Genomic DNA, 16938 nt, shown 5'->3' with positions numbered 1-16938 from the left:
AGAGATTCACTCTAAGGTGATGTTTTAATCTGTTCCTTTATTTTTAAAGCCCCCGTAAGGTCTACACTTGAATTGATGTACAGTGCTGGACAAAAGTATTGGCACCCCTGCAATTCTGTCAGATAATACTCAGTTTCTTCTTGAAAATGATTGCAATCACAAATTTTTTGGTATTATTATCTATTATTATTATTTTTTATTATTATTATCATTTATTTTGCTTGCAATGAAAAAACACAAAAGAAAATGAAACAAAAATCAAATCATTGATCATTTTACACAAAACTCCAAAAATGGGCCAGACAAAAGTATTGGCACCCTTAGCCTAATACTTGGTTGCACAACCTTTAGCCAAAATAACTGCGAACAACCGCTTCCGGTAACCATCAATGAGTTTCTTACAATGCTCTGCTGGAATTTTAGACCATTCTTCTTTGGCAAACTGCTCCAGGTCCCTGAGATTTGAAGGGGGCCTTCTGCAAACTGCCATTTTGAGATCTCTCCACAGGTGTTCTATGGGATTCAGGTCTGGACTCATTGCTGGCCACTTTAGTAGTCTCCAGTGCTTTCTTTCAAACCATTTTCTAGTGCTTTTTGAAGTGTGTTTTAGGTCATTGTCCTGCTGGAAGACCCATGACCTCTGAGGGAGACCCAGCTTTCTCACACTGGGCCCTACATTATGCTTCAAAATTTGTTGGTAGTCTTCAGACTTCATAATGCCATGCACACGGTCAAGCAGTCCAGTTCCAGAGGCAACAAAGTAACCCCAAAACATCAGGGAACCTCCGCCATGTTTGACTGTAGGGACCGTGTTCTTTTCTTTGAATGCCTCTTTTTTTTTCCTGTAAACTCTATGTTGATGGCTTTTCCCAAAAAGCTCTACTTTTGTTTCATCTGACCAGAGAACATTCTTCCAAAACGTTTTAGGCTTTCTCAGGTAAGTTTTGGCAAACTCCAGCCTGGCTCTACCTATGTCTCGGGGTAAGAAGTAGGGTCTTCCTGGGTATCCTACCATACAGTCCCTTTTCATTCAGACGCCAATGGATAGTACGGGTTGACACTGTTGTACCCTTGGACTGCAGGGCAGCTTGAACTTGTTTTGATGTTAGTCGAGGTTCTTTATCCACCATCCGCACAATCTTGCGTTGAAATCTCTCGTCAATTTTTCTTTTCCTTCCACATCTAGGGAGGTTAGCCACAGTGCCATGGGCTTTAAACTTCTTGATGACAATGCCCACCGTAGACACAGGAACTTTCAGGTCTTTGGAGATGGACTTGTAGTCTTGAGATTGCTCATGCTTCCTCACAATTTGGAGTCTCAAGTCCTCAGACAGTTCTTTGGTCTTCTTTCTTTTCTCCACGCTCAATGTGGTACACACAAGGACACCGGACAGAGGTTGAGTCAACTTTAATCCATGTCAACTGGCTGCAAGTGTGATTTAGTTATTGCCAACACCTGTTAGGTGCTACAGGTAAGTTACAGGTGCTGTTATTACACAAATTACAGAAGCATCACATGATTTTTCAAACAGTGCCAATACTTTTGTCCACCCCCTTCTTTATGTTTGGTGTGGAATTATATCCAATTTGGCTTTGACAATTTTTTTTATTTTTTTTCATTGAAGACAAATTAAATGAAGATAATAATACCAAAGAATTTGTGATTGCAATAATTTTCAAGAAGAAACTGAGTATTATCTGACAGAATTGCTGAGGTGCCAATACTTTTGGCCAGCACTGTATAATCTAGAAAAGAAACTTAACCAGGAAACCCGCAACTGTTGGGATCAAAGTACATTGAATACATATTGAGAACGACAAATGATCCCAAGGGGGTTTAAGGCTAAGAAAGATGCCTACCTACATTTTTTCCTGACAAAATGAAATCGTGTAATTACCAATTGTTCATTTGAGCTGATGAAGCTTATTATTTCAGAGGAGGAAATTAAGCTAAAAACCATGAAAGACCAGATCAATGTTAAAGCAAAATTAACCATTTATGCCACACATGAACTTTATGACAACCTTAATAAAAAGTTGATGGAAGATATAGACAAAGTTGAAATTTCTATTATGAGCATGAAAATAGAAAAAATTCCAACGGGACTGTAATGATTACAAAAGTAATAAAGTACTGTATTTCCGTTTTATAAGATGCACCGGATTATAAAACGCATGCCAAATTTAGAGAGAAAAAAGGTAAAAAAAAAGGAGGATCCGTCATACTCCGGTGGTGTCGTACTGGAGTGGGGGGCGCCAGCGGTGGAGCAGCGAAGTCATAGGAGGCAGGGGCAGGGGTGGAGTAGGGCGATGCTGCAATGGGGGCTGTGCTGGCTGTGGGGTCTGTGCTGAACAGGGCGGTATAGCGGGTGTCCTACTCCCAGCTGCTCTCTATCAGTGATGCAAGCTTCAAAGAAATGGCTCCTGGAGGTGGCGCGTGTGCAGATTGAGCTCTCTGCTCAATGACAATCCGAGATCTCATCTGCGCACATGCCATTCCACCTTCGGGCACCATTTTCCTTAAATCCACTGCTGAGATATCAATGGGTCGCTGGCAGCGAATGCGCAGATGAGATCTTGAGCTGAGAGCTCCGTCTTCGCATCCACTGACTCCAGGAGCCACCATTTGTTTGAAGCCCGCACCGCCAACAGAAAATCTGAAACACTCGCTGCACCGCACTGCTCGACACAGCCAGCAGGGCCCCTGCCGCTAGCACAGCACCCATTCTCCACCTACCGGTAAGCTACATTCATATTGTAAGACGCAGAAGGAGGAAAAGTGCATCTACAATCCGAAAAATATAGTATAGGATTAGAAAAATTCTGTGGACCAGAAAAACAACTCAAGATCTATATTAAAAAATAGAACACAAGATTTAAATGCTGAAAAAAGGTTGCATTTTTGTGCTCAGATGTTGAAACATCGGATTCTGACCCGAAAATACTACAATCAGGAACTATTGTCAACCCTTGGCCTAAAACCAATAAAGAAAAAAGACAGCGAAAAAACAAGGCAGAAAATATGAAGGAGCATGTCACGAGAATGAAAAGAAAAGACTGGGACTCACATCATAAACCAGAAAGATAATGTTATCTATTATTCTTATTTTTTTATTATTATTATTATCATTTATTTTGCTTGCAATGAAAAAAACACAAAAGAAAATGAAACAAAAATCAAATCATTGATCATTTTACACAAAACTCCAAAAATGGGCCAGACAAAAGTATTGGCACCCTTAGCCTAATACTTGGTTGCACAACCTTTAGCCAAAATAACTGCGAACAACCGCTTCCGGTAACCATCAATGAGTTTCTTACAATGCTCTGCTGGAATTTTAGACCATTCTTCTTTGGCAAACTGCTCCAGGTCCCTCAGATTTAAAGGGGGCCTTCTCCAAACTGCCATTTTGAGATCTCTCCACAGGTGTTCTATGGGATTCAGGTCTGGACTCATTGCTGGCCACTTTAGTAGTCTCCAGTGCTTTCTTTCAAACCATTTTCTAGTGCTTTTTGAAGTGTGTTTTAGGTCATTGTCCTGCTGTAAGACCCATGACCTCTGAGGGAGACCCAGCTTTCTCACACTGGGCCCTACATTATGCTGCAAAATTTGTTGGTAGTCTTCAGACTTCATAATGCCATGCACACGGTCAAGCAGTCCAGTTCCAGAGGCAACAAAGTAACCCCAAAAACCCCAAAAAAATGGGTGTGAACTTTGTACCGGATCAAAAATGTAATATGTTTCAGACTTTATTGAACGTTAACAAATTTTGGATGCAAACGTGTCATAAAAAGGCATTTTTTTCCTGAGGATTTGGGTTCTGAAAATTCAAATGAGAAAATTAATTGTAATAGTGAATATACACATTTGAATTTTGTCAAACAAAATGCTTTGCTTTCATTACAAGACTTGGAAACTGAGAGTGTTGGTTGTGAGAATTATCCAACCAGTCCAGTCAGAGGTTTTTTGTTTTTAAAAAAAAAACCCTATTACCCCAAAGAAAACCCGTGTTCCTGCATTGGACTCCTTTCAGTCTGCGGTGGAGAGAGATTTAATTTCCGTCTACCACAATACCGAGACTGAGTCCATGCATAGAAATAATTTGTCAAAAAAAAGCAAATGACAAGTATGTTTGACGTAAAGAAAAATGTGAACCTAATTGTCAAAAAAAATGGACAAATCTGGAAGTGTTGTCGTTATGGACAAAGACCTGTATCTCACACAGGCTTATAAGATTTTAAATAGTGACAACACTTACAGAAAATTATCTAGTGATCCCACCAATATATTTAAAAGCACTCTAAACTATTTGCTTGAAGACGGGGTGAATTTAAATGTCATCAGTAATAAGGAAAATGGTTTGAGGTTACCTGAAAATACGGTTATTGCTATTTTTCATGGCCTCCCTAAAACTCATAAGGAGGTTTTTCCTCCACCTCTCTGTCCCATCATCTCAGGCATAGGCTATCTGAATGAGAGCCTGAGCCTGTGGATCGATGAACAATTATGACCTCTGATGTCTACTACTCCCAGATATGTTAAAAATACTAATGATGTTTTACAAGCAATGAACAGAATTGAGTGGAAAAGGAGTTTTTCCACTCATTTCTTGGTATATCATCAATTTATATTCGTGCATTAGACACAATTTTGCTATAAAAGAATTAGAATATTTTTCGAGTTCTGTCAGCGGTTATTATAAGAATTTGCATTACTTAATTATTATGGTAGTAGAGTATTGGTTAAACATAATTTTTTTCTGTTTAACCCCTTAACGACTGCGGGCCGTCCTGGTACTTCCTAAGCCATCATAGTGTAATCACCTGCAGCTACTGCAGGCAGCTGGCGGTGATCTGCACAAATGTCTGCTGATTTATACAGCAGACATGTGTGCTTCGCAGGCATGGGTGGATCCACGATCCACCCGTTCCTGTTAACCTCTTAAATCGTGCTGTGAAAATGTGACAACACGATTTAAATGCATGTGACAGTAAAAGTTCACTTACATGGCTCCATCCGCAGCGCACTGACATAATCACTGTGAGCCGATGATTGCCATGGGAGCACAGGGTCATGTGATGACTCCTGTAGCTCACATGACTCACTTCCTGTAACAGCCAGCCGAGTGCTGCCTGTTACAAGACATGAGTATTTCTGGTGAGCTCAGCTGTGTAGCTATCATCAACAGAAATGAATGAGCGATCAGATTGCTGATCCTTATGGTCCCCCAGGGGGACTAGTAAAATTTAAAAAAAGTTACACATTTTTTTAATAATTAAAAATAAATTAAAAACCTAAAAGTTCAAATCACCCCCCTTTTGCCCCATTGAAAGTGAAAGGGTTAAAAAAAGAAAACAAATTACACAAATTTGGTATCGCTGCATTCAGAAATGCCTGATCAAAATATAAAATCAATTAATCTGATCGGTAAACTATGTAGCAGCAAAAAATTTCCAAATGCCAAAGTTATGTTTTTTGGTCACCATAACTTTTGTGAAAAATGCAAAAACAGGCGATCAAAACGTAGCATTTGTATAAAAATGGTACTCCTAAAAATGTCAGCTCAAGACGCAAAAAATAAGCCATCACTAAGCCACAGATTCGAAATAATGAAAATGTTACGGGTTGCAGAAAATGGCACAAAAAGTGTGACAATCTTTTTGGACAAACGTCTGATTTTTTTTAAGCCCTTAGATAAAAGGTAACTTGTACAGGTTTGGCGTCTACAAACTTGTACTGACCTGAGGCATCACACCAACACATCAGTTTTACCATATAGTAAAGACGGTGAATAAAATATCCCAAAAACATTCATGAAATCTCACTTTTTTTGCAATTTTTCCGTACTTGGAATTTTGCCGTTTTCCAGTACACTATATGGTAAAATGTATAATTTCATTTAAAAGTACAATTCGTCCCGCAAAAAACAAGCCCTTATATGGCAAGATTGACGGAAAAATAAAAAAAAGTTATGGCTTTTGAAAGAAGGGGAGCAAAAAGAAAACAAAACGAAAAATGGAAAAATTGGCCGGGGGTGAGGAATGAGGAATTTGTTTCACAAATGGAAGGAGCACCAATGGGCTCACATTTTTCACCTTCACTTGCAGTTTTGTCTCTAGGTAGAAAAGTGTAGTACCCAGGCATTTCCTGGGATAGTAACTGTCTCTCTTCCAGTCTGTCTGTGTGTTGCTGTCTGTCTGTCTCTCTGTCTGTCTCTTTCCTTGTCTGTGTCTATGTCTCTGTCTATTTCTATCTCTCTGTCTGTCTTTATATCAGTCTGTCTCTCTATATCTGTCTCTCTCTCTATATCTGTGTCTGTCTCTTCCCCGTCTGTCTCTTTCCCCGTATGTCTGTCTGTCTCTTTCACCGTCTGTCTCTATCTCGCTGTCTCTTTCCCTGTCTGTGCCTGTCTGTCTCTCTCTGTCTCCCTCTATCCGTCTCCCCACCGACATCATATTACATCACACATAAGCTTCTTATACTATGAATGTCCTTTGTTCCTATAGCAACCAATCACAGCTGCTATTAATAACCTGTAGTTCCAGGCTCCATTCACTTTAATGGAGCCAGTTTTTTTGGATAGTAACTGTAAAGTGCAGGGTTAAATTTTCCTGTCAAAACATAGTCTACAACGTTTCCTGGGTCAGATGAGTTGTCTGTGCAAAATTTCGTGATTGTAAATGCGATGGTGCGGATTCCTTTAGCGGACATACATACATACACACAGCTTTATATATTAGATGTAACCCCTTTTCCAAGGATATTGTCTGGTATGGTAGCAATATTGATGACATCCTTATTATTTGTGGGGGGGGGGGGGGGACATGGCGACTATACCAGACTTCAGTTACATCAATCAGAAGGAGGTAAATTTAAAATTGATCGCTGACAGCTCAAAAAATGACACTTTTTGGACATTAAAATATCAGGTAATGTTCACACTGGCTCTATAGACACCTGGGCATATCGGAAACCAGAATACTGTGCTGCATGCTAAAAGTAGCCACCCAAACTACACTAAAATCTAGACCGTATAAGGACTAAAGCGTATACGATATGCTCCAGGAGTGAAAGTTTTGAAAGGGAGATTAGCGCATAGATTAAAAGATAGAGGGTATACTGAAAATATAAAAAAAATCATTACAAATAAAAAAAAAAAACAATAAAAGTCTTGACCGAAATGAAGTGTTACTCCAGAAGATAATTAAATGTATGGAAAAATATATATATATATATATATATATATATATATATATATATATATATATATATATATATATATATATATATATATATATATATATATATAAAAAAACGAACAGATTCCCACTTTCAGCATTCAGTATACCGTATTTTTCGGACCATAAGACGCACTTTTTTCCCCCCAAATGTTGGGGGAAAGTGGGGGGTGCGTCTTATGGTCTGAATATAGGGCCGGGAATGAGGGTGCTGTGGTGGCGCGGGTCATCTGGGGCAAGAGCAGGCTGCAGCAGTGCCTGCCGTGACCACGCTCATTTAATATGCACGCCCATCCTCCCGTCCTTCTCTCAGTGCTGAAGCAGGAGCAGACAGGTGGGCGGGATGATAGGCGGGGGATAAACAGCCGGCCCACATGATCACCCCTGGCAACTACAGCCTGGAGTGATCATGTGCGGCTGTATTCACTGCTCCCCGCGCATCATTATCAGCGCGGGGTGCAGTGAATCAGTATATTCACCTGTCACCGTTCCCCTGCAGCACCGCGATCTCCTCCTGGCTGCCGGCGGCCGCTGAGTGGAGCCGTCCCCGTTCTCCTGCAGCATCGCTCCTCCTCCCGTCTGTGTCAGCGGCAGCGCCACTGAGTGGAGCCATACCCGTTCCCCTGCAGCATTGCGATGTCCTCCTGTGCCGCCGCTGTCACAGGAGGACATCACAATGCTGCAGGGGAACGGGTACGGCTCCACTCAGCGGCGCTGCAGGGAGTGAGGTAAGTTGAGTATGAACGTTTATTTTTTTTTATGTGCCACAGGATGCGGGCTGTATACCAGGATGGGGGGTGTATAGCAGGATGGGGGTATATTATGAGCAGGATGGGGGTATATGAGCAGAATGGGGGTATATGAGCAGGGTGGGGATATATGAGCAGGATGGGGGTATATGAGCAGGATGGTGGTATATGAGCAGGATGGTGGTATATGAGCAGGATGGGGGTATATGAGCAGGTTGGGGGTATATAGCAGGATGAGGGACATATACTGTATATACAAGGCAGGAGGATCATTATCAGGCTGGGGTACCTTAGTAGAGAATTTGGAGACATTACCCCATAACAGTGTCAGCAGCAGATCCTCGCCCCATAACAGTGTTTCATAACTCCCATTTTTTGCTTACAATTTTATTTTCCTGCTCTAAAACCAGGGTGCGTCTTATAGTCCGAAAAATACGGTACCTGTCAATTCCAGAATATAAAAAAAAAAAAAAAATTAACAAAAATATTGCAGTTTTTTTTTTTTATCAGCATGATATATTTGTAGGATTTTAGATAAAGGACATAGGGTGGTTGCCAAAAGAGGCAATAGTATTGGGCACATCCTTTCTCCTAGTATTTTTTGTTAAAGCAGGAGAACAGAAAAAAATGTGGCTATCTACCACAGGTTTTTCCAATTGTGGGGAAAAATTGCAATATGTTATGTGCTTATTTGCTGCTAAAAAGAAAAAAATTATGTCCAATAATAAAACACAATATAGAGGGGTTTATTAATTGTGATTCTAACCATCTGATTTACTGCGTGGAATACATTCCATGTGGTTTGCAGTATAGAGGTTGCACCACTAGAAAAATAAAAAAGGATATATGAACAATTATATAATATTTCAAAAAATAACACCTATTCTGGGGTTACTAAGCACTTTTTGGATATACATAAAGGAGTTACTACGCAGGTAAAGTTTTTTGGTATTGAGAGGCTTACACGACCAGTACGTGGAGGTGATGGGAAGAAAAAAAATCTACTTGAGGAAAATGCAAGGGATCTTAAAATTAAATACCAAGCAACCAAATGGAATGAATTTCCGACACGATACCATTACCAAGAAGCTGCAAAAACTCTAGTACATGCCCTTATTATTATCTCCCACCTGAATTATTGCAACCTCCTGCTCTGTGGCCTCCTTTCTAACAGTCTCACACCCCTACAATCTATTCTAAACTATGCTGTCCAACTAATCCACCTGTCCCCCCACTACTCCCCAACCTCTCCTCTCTGCCAATCCCTTCACTGGCTTCCCATTGCCCAACGACTCCAGTTCAAAACACTAACCATGACCTACAAAGCCATCCACAACCTGTCTACTCCCTACATCTGTGACCTAGTCTCCCGGTACTTACCTGCACGTAACCTTCGATCCTCACAAGATCTCCTTCTCTACTCCCCTCTAATCTCCTCTTCCCACCATCGCTTCCAAGATTTCTCCCGTGCCTCCCCCATACTCTGGAATGCTCTGCCACAACATATCAGACTCTCGCCTACCTTGACAAGCTTCAAAGGGAACCTAAAGACCCACCTCTTCCGACAAGCCTACAACCTGCCATAACCCTCAGTCTGATACAGCGCCGCACAATCAGCTCTACCCTAATCTACTGTATCCTCACCTATCCCTTGTAGACTGTGAGCCCTCGCGGGCAGGGACCTCTATCCTCCTGTACCTGTCTGTGCCTTGTATGGTTTATGATTATTGTACTTGTCCCTATTATGTGTACCCCTTTTAAAGCACCATGGAATTGATGACGCTATAATACAGTCATATGAAAAAGTTTGGGCACCCCTATTAATGTTAACCTTTTTTCTTTATAACAATTTGGGTTTTTGCAGCAGCTATTTCAGTTTCATATATCTAATAACTGATGGACTGAGTAATATTTCTGGATTGAAATGATGTTTATTGTACTAACAGAACATGTGCAATCCACATTTAAACAAAATTTCACCAGTGCAAAAGTATGGGCACCTCAACATAAAAGTGACATTAATATTTTGTAGATCCTCCTTTTGCAAAAATCACAGCCTCTAGTTGCTTCCTGAAGCTTTTAATGAGTTCCTGGATGAAGGTATATTTGACTATTCCTGTTTACAAAACAATTCCAGTTCAGTTCAGTTTGATGGTCGCCGAGCATGGACAGCACGCTTCAAATCATCCCACAGATGTTCAATGATATTCAGGTCTGGGGACTGGAATTGCCATTCCAGAACATTGTAATTGTTCCTCTGCATGAATCCCTGAGTAGATTTGGAGCGGTGTTTTGGATCATTGTCTTGCTGAAATATCCATCCCTTGCGTAACTTCAACTTCGGCACTTTTTCTTGCACATTATTGTCAAGAATCTGCTGATACCGAGTTGAATGCATGCGACCCTCAACTTTAACAAGATTCCCGATGCCGGCATTGGCCACACAGCCCCAAAGCGTGATGGAACCTCCACCAAATTTTACTGTGGGTAGCAAGTGCTTTTCTTGGAATGCCGTGTTTTTTTCCCTCCATGCATAACGCCTTTTAGTATGACCAAACAACTCAATCTTTGTTTCATCAGTCCACAGGACCTTCTTCCAAAATGTAACTGGTTTGTCCAAATGTGCTTTTGCATACCTCAGGCGACTCTGTTTGTGGCGTGCTTGCAGAAACAGCTTCTTTCGCATCACTCTCCCATACAGCTTCTCCTTGTGCAATGTGCGCTGTATTGTTGACCGATGCACATTGACACCATCTGCAGCAAGATGAAGCTACAGGTCTTTGCAGGTGGTCTGTGGATTGTTCTTAACTGTTCTCACCATTCTTCTTCTCTGCCTTTCTGATATTTTTCTTGGCCTGCCACTTCTGGGCTTAACCCCTTAACGACCGCGAGCAGTAAAATTATGTCCTAGCGGTCATAACATTACTGCCTGCGGTCTGCCGGCAGCAGCATGCCGCGATCGGCGCACATCTCAGCTGATTTTCACAGCTGAGATGTGTGCTTGCTAGGCACGAGCAGAATCGTTATCTGCTCGTGCCATTTAACCCCTGTAATGGCGCTGTCAATATGTGACAGCGCCATTATAAATGCAATCGCGGTATAGTTTTACTTACCGCCCGATACCGGAAGTCACGTGACATGATCACGTGACTTCCGGTGGTTGTCATGGTAGCACAGGGTCATGCGATGACTCCTGTGCTAGACATGAACCACTTTCACTTTCGCTTTGTACGGAGGCCAGGGAAGCAGGAAGTGCACGTATCTGCTGTTTACAGGTGTGTAGCTGTGATCAGCAGATAGTGTAGAGCGATCGGATTGCTGATCGCTATAGCCCCCTAGGGGGACTAGTAAAATAAAAAAAAAAGTAAAAAAAAACCCAAAAACCTAAAGTTCAAATCACCCCCCTTTCGCCCCATTGAAAATTAAAGGTTAAAAAAATAAAAAATATACACACATTTGGTATTGCCGCATTCAGAAACGCCCGATCTATCAAAATATAAAATCAATTAATCTGATCAGTAAACGGCGTAGCGGCAAAAAAAATTCCAAACGCCAAAATGACTGTCGCCACAACTTTTGCGCAAAATGCAATAACAGGCGATCAAAACATAGCATCTGCGCAAAAATGGTACCGTTAAAAATGTCAGCTCGAGTCGCAAAAAATAAGCCATCACTGAGCCATAGATCCCTAAAAATGAGAACGCTACGGGTCACGGAATATGGCGTAAAACGTGCACCACTTTTTTCAGACAAACTTACGAATTTTTTTTAACCCCTTATATAAAAGTAAACCTATACATGTTTGGTGTCTACGAACTCGCACTGACCTGAGGCATTACACCCATACATCAGTTTCACCATACAGTGAACACAGTGAATAAAATATCTCAAAAACAATAGTGCTATCGCACTTTTTTTGCAATTTTTCTGCATTTGGAATTTGCCGTTTTCCAGTACACTATATGGTAAAACCTATAGTTTCATTTAAAAGTACATCTCGTTCCGCAAAAAATAAGCCCTCACATGACCATATTGACTGAAAAATAAAAGTTACGTCTCAGAAAAAGAATGGCGAAAAAAAAACGGAAAGTGAAAAATCGGGCAGTCGTGAAGGGGTTAAGAAGAACTGTACCTGTGTTCTTCCATTTCCTTACTATGTTCCTCACAGTGGAAACTGACAGTTTAATCAGTTTAAATCAGTTGAGACAACTTTTTGCATCCTTCCCCTGAACAACTATGTTGAATAATCTTTGTTTTCAGATCATTTGAGAGTTGTTTTGAGGAGCCCATGATGCCGCTCTTCATAGGAGATTCAAATAGGAGAACAACTTGCAAGTGGCCACCTTAAATACCTTTTCTCATGATTGGATACACCTGCCTATGAAGTTCAAAGCTGAATGAGGTTACAAAACCAATTTAGTGCTTTAGTAAGGCTGGGTTCACACATAGCGACAGCGACGTCGCTGTTACGTCACCATTTTCTGTGACGTAACAGCGACCTTGTAAGTCGCTGTTATGATTGCTGCTTAGCTGTCAAACACAGCGACACAGCAGCGATCATAACGTCGCTACATGTGCAGAGAGCAGGGAGCCGCGCACACTGCTTAGCGCTGGCTCCCTGCTCTCCTAGCTACAGTACACATCGGGTTAATTACCCGATGTGTACTGCAGCTACATGTGCAGAGAGCAGGGAGCCGCGCACACTGCTTAGCGCTGGCTCCCTGCACTCCTAGCTACAGTACACATCGGGTTAATTAAAGAGTGGCGGAGGCTGGTAACTAAGGTAAATATCGGTGTTTACCCTGGTTACAGCTTACCGCAGCTGCCAGATGTCGGCTCCTGCTCCCTGCTCGCTTCATTTCGTCGCTCTCTCGCTGTCACATACAGCAATCTGTGCGTCACAGCGGGAGAGCAACAATAAAAATACGAACCAGAGCAGTGTGTAACGAGCAGCGATCTCACAGCAGGGGCCGGATTGCTGCTTAGTGTCACACGCAGTGAGATCGCTAATGAGATCACTGCTGTGTCACAAAAACCGTGACTCAGCAGCGATCTCGCTGTGTGTGAAGCACTACCAAGTCAGTAAAAAGTAGTTAGGAGTGTTCAAATCAAGAAATTGATAAGGGTGCCCATACTTTTGCAGCGGTCAAATTTTGTTTAAATGCGGATTGCACATTTTCTGTAAGTACAATAAACCTCATTTCAATCCAGAAATATTACTCAGTCCATCAGTTATTAGATATATGAAACTGAAATAGCTGTTGCAAAAACCCAAATTGTTAAAGAAAAAAGGTTAACATTAATAGGGGTGCCCAAACTTTTCCATATGACTGTAAATAATAATTATATTATTCTTATAGTATTGTTTGATTTATGTTTATTTGCATGTTAGATATTGCCATCACTGAGGTTTTTTCCATTCTCATTGGCTGCCCATGCTTTTAAATGTGTTTGTACAGCTATATTCTAGTATCTATGATTAGGAACGCAAGAGGCACGTCAGAGGAAAGTCTTTCACAAGCCGAGACATGAAAAGAATCATTTTACTTGGTAGTATCCTCATATTTTTAACTTTGGAAATATTTTTCTACTTTTTCAGTGCTTGACAGATTTCTTTAGGTTGTGAAATTTAATTTTTCTACCATAATAAAAATTTAACAATAACAACCATGGTAGATTAAAATAGATCCACACATATAAGAGTGAAAAACAGGATAACATTAAAATTAATTTTTTATTGAAAAATATTAAAACCGTTAAAAGAGGATGTACAGAAAAACGCTTAAGGGGGACCGTACAGCATACAGGACAAAAACCGCATTAATAGGATAATACAAAAAAGCAGTAAGGCATTAAAATATGTTACAAGTGCATACAAAAATATATAAACAAATATGGAGCACATATTTAGTATTGGCGCAGCCCGCTTGTATCTATTGTGATGATGCGTAACTAATAGGCCGCATAACAGATACTGTGAACCTGCATGTGGGAACAGTGACCTATGCAAGCCACAAGTGTGCAATTTTACCATCTCCCTTTGCACCTGTGAGGTCTCCATTTAATGGAGGTCTTGCTGCATCCTGGCAGTGCATCAGTCTTTTTGGCCTGGGCAGTTTACATCTTCTGCCATTAGTCTGTTACCCTGGTTACCAGCGTACGCTGCTTACACAGAGTCGGTGCTCGTTGGTCTCCCGCCGTCAAGCACGCCGATGTGTGCTGCACAGCGGGAGACAAACGAGCAAAAAATGAACCAGAACAGTCAGTAACGATCAGTGATTTCACAGCAGGGGCCAGGTCGCTGCTCAGTGTCACACACAGCGAGATCGCTAATGAGGTCACTGGTGCGTCACAGACTCAGCAGCGATCTCGCTATGTGAGAAGTACCCCTAAGGTGCTGGAGATGATAGCAGCATTTGTGGATAAGATACCGAATGTGCCAGTAATATGTGTAGGGGATTTTAATAACATTATACATCCATATTGGGATAAACTTAGACCAGGGACGGCAACGGCGGATTCTCAGCAGTCGACATTCGAGGAACTTATACAGGAGATGTCGCTATGTGGAGTCATAGGAACCTCAGGGAGAGGCAGTTTTGCCGTTACTCTAAAACACAATACATTATCGCGAATTGATATGGCTCTGGGCATAGAAAGCATCCTTTCGGTGGTAGAGAATGTGGAGTACTTGCCTAGACTTCTATCGGATCACTCACTGTTATTAACATCAATTGTTCTTCTAGATCTCCGTTAAATATCACTATGTGGTCCATGAATGCTTTCTGGCTTCAGGTTATTGACTTGGAGTCAACTGGGATCTCTCTAAACAGGTTTTTTGAGGAGAATGAGGGATCGGTCATGCAGAGTATTCTATGGGATTCTATGTAGGCCTGCCTAAGGGGAAATTTAATACAAGCCATAAAGAGAGCCAAAAACAAAACTGAGCAGTTTGGGGTTTTCCTCAGGGATAGAGTGAGCACCACAGAAAAACAGTTTGTCTTGACGGGAGCAGAGGAGGACTTGCGGAAGTGGAAGGGGGCACAGACGGCGTATAACACCCATGTTATGGAAAAGGCCAAAAATAAGAGATTATTTGCTAGGCAACGATATTTTGAAGAAGGGGAGAAAGCAGGACATTTGTTGGCTCTTATAACAAAGGCTCAGAGGGGAACAGTATTTGTTGGCGCTATAAAAGATATAACAGGTGCAATCGTCAATAGCCTACCTGAGATTCTGTCAGTTTTTACAGACTTTTATAAAGATTTATATAACACCAAAATGTCCTGCACTAAGGAACAGATTAAGGCATATGTAGACGCAATACCAATCCCTACTCTTTCAGAGACAGATCAGGCTTTCTTAAGCCTGCTTTACATGTTACGATACTGCATACAATATCGTATGCGATCGTAACCGCCCCCATCGTATGTGCGGCACGTTCAATTTTGTTGAATGTGCCGCACAAACGATTAACCCCCGTCACACGTACTTACCCATCCATACGACCTCGCTGTGGGCGGTGAACGTCCACTTCCTTGAGTGGGACGGACGTTCGGCGTCACATCGACGTCACGCGGCAGCCGGCCAATAGAAGCAGAGGGGCGGAGATGAGCGGGACGTAAACATCCCGCCCACCTCCTTCCTTCCACATTGCTGGCCGGGAGCCGCAGAACGCAGGTAAGATCTGTTCATCGTTTCCGGGGTGTCACACACTGTGGTGTATGCTACCCCTGGTACGATGAACAACCTGACGTTCAATTCATGAGGAATGAACGACGTGCGTGCGATGAACGTTTTACCGTTCATTCGCAATCGCACGTAGCTGTTACACACTGCAATGTACCTTACGATGCCGGATGTGCGTCACTTACGACGTGACCCCGCCGACACATCGTAAGATATATTGTAGTGTGTAAAGCGGGCTTTAAATGGTCCTATTACTCAGGAGAAATTACAATTAGCGGTGGAGTCAATGGCCAACAATAAATCCCGGGGTTTGGATGGTCTCCCCATGGAGGTTTATAAGAAATTTGGGGGTGTCTTGCTACCACAACTACTGACTATCCTTGAGAAAGCTTCTGAGGAGGGAACGTTACCTAGATCTATGAAGGAAGCGGTGATAGTTGTAATCCCGAAGCCGGGCAAGGATCCCCTATTACCAGACTCATATCGGCCTATTTCGTTGCTGACCACTGATATCAAAATTATTGCGAAAGTCTTTGCCTCTAGACTTAGTAAGGTAATAACAAAGGTGATACATAGGGACCAGTCGGGATTTATGCCTGCGAGGTCTACTGCGACAAACATCAGGCAACTGTTCCTCAATTTGCAATTACCAGTGGATAATCCGGGAGACAGGGTCATACGTTCGTTGGGTGCGGCAAAGGCATTCGACTCAATAGAATGGGAGTATTTGTGGGAGGTTATGAACAAATTTGGTCTGGGCACAAATTTTATATGATAATCCACTGGCTAGAATGAGAGTGAATGGTAGTTTGTCAGTCCCCTTTGAGTTATATCGAGGCACGCGGCAGGGGTGCCCGTTATCTCCGCTGCTGTTCGCATTGACCATAGAACCTCTTGCCATACTAATTAGAGGACATACGGGTATACGGGGGTTCAAGAGGGGACAGACTGAGGAGAAAATAGGTTTGTACGTGGACGACGCACTACTATTCCTGGCAGTCATGTTCTATGACGCTCGCTGTGACAGGACAGGGATGTAGCAGAGCTGAATCGCCGTGGGACCTCATGTGGATTACGTCAAACCTGCAGAGGTATTTGGGGGTTAATAAAGTTTTGAAAGAGGGTGCTTTTTGTATTTTATTCCAAATAAAGGATTTTTAGGGTGTTTGTGTTTATTTACTTTCACTTACAGATTAGTGATGGAGGCGGGGTCTCAGACGACTGCCATCACTAATCTGGGATTTAGTGGCAGCTATGGGCT

The 16938-nt window shown here is 41.9% G+C and overlaps 1 protein-coding gene across 1 annotated transcript in view; it reads right to left on the bottom strand.

Annotated features, from left to right (window-relative positions):
- Positions 1-3090: 3090 nt before the first annotated feature.
- ARL16 (ARF like GTPase 16) overlaps positions 3091-16938 on the bottom strand; it is a 40228-nt gene continuing 26380 nt past the window's right edge. The window contains exon 6 of the transcript XR_012754256.1: positions 3091-3821. The gene's annotated coding sequence lies outside the window, so the exon portion shown is untranslated. The remainder of the gene's footprint in view (positions 3822-16938) is intronic.

Source organism: Anomaloglossus baeobatrachus, chromosome 5, assembly GCF_048569485.1.
Source record: "Anomaloglossus baeobatrachus isolate aAnoBae1 chromosome 5, aAnoBae1.hap1, whole genome shotgun sequence".
Lineage (NCBI taxonomy): Eukaryota > Metazoa > Chordata > Amphibia > Anura > Aromobatidae > Anomaloglossus > Anomaloglossus baeobatrachus.
Note: the sequence above shows the minus strand (reverse complement) of the source record. Positions and strands in the feature narration are given on the sequence as shown.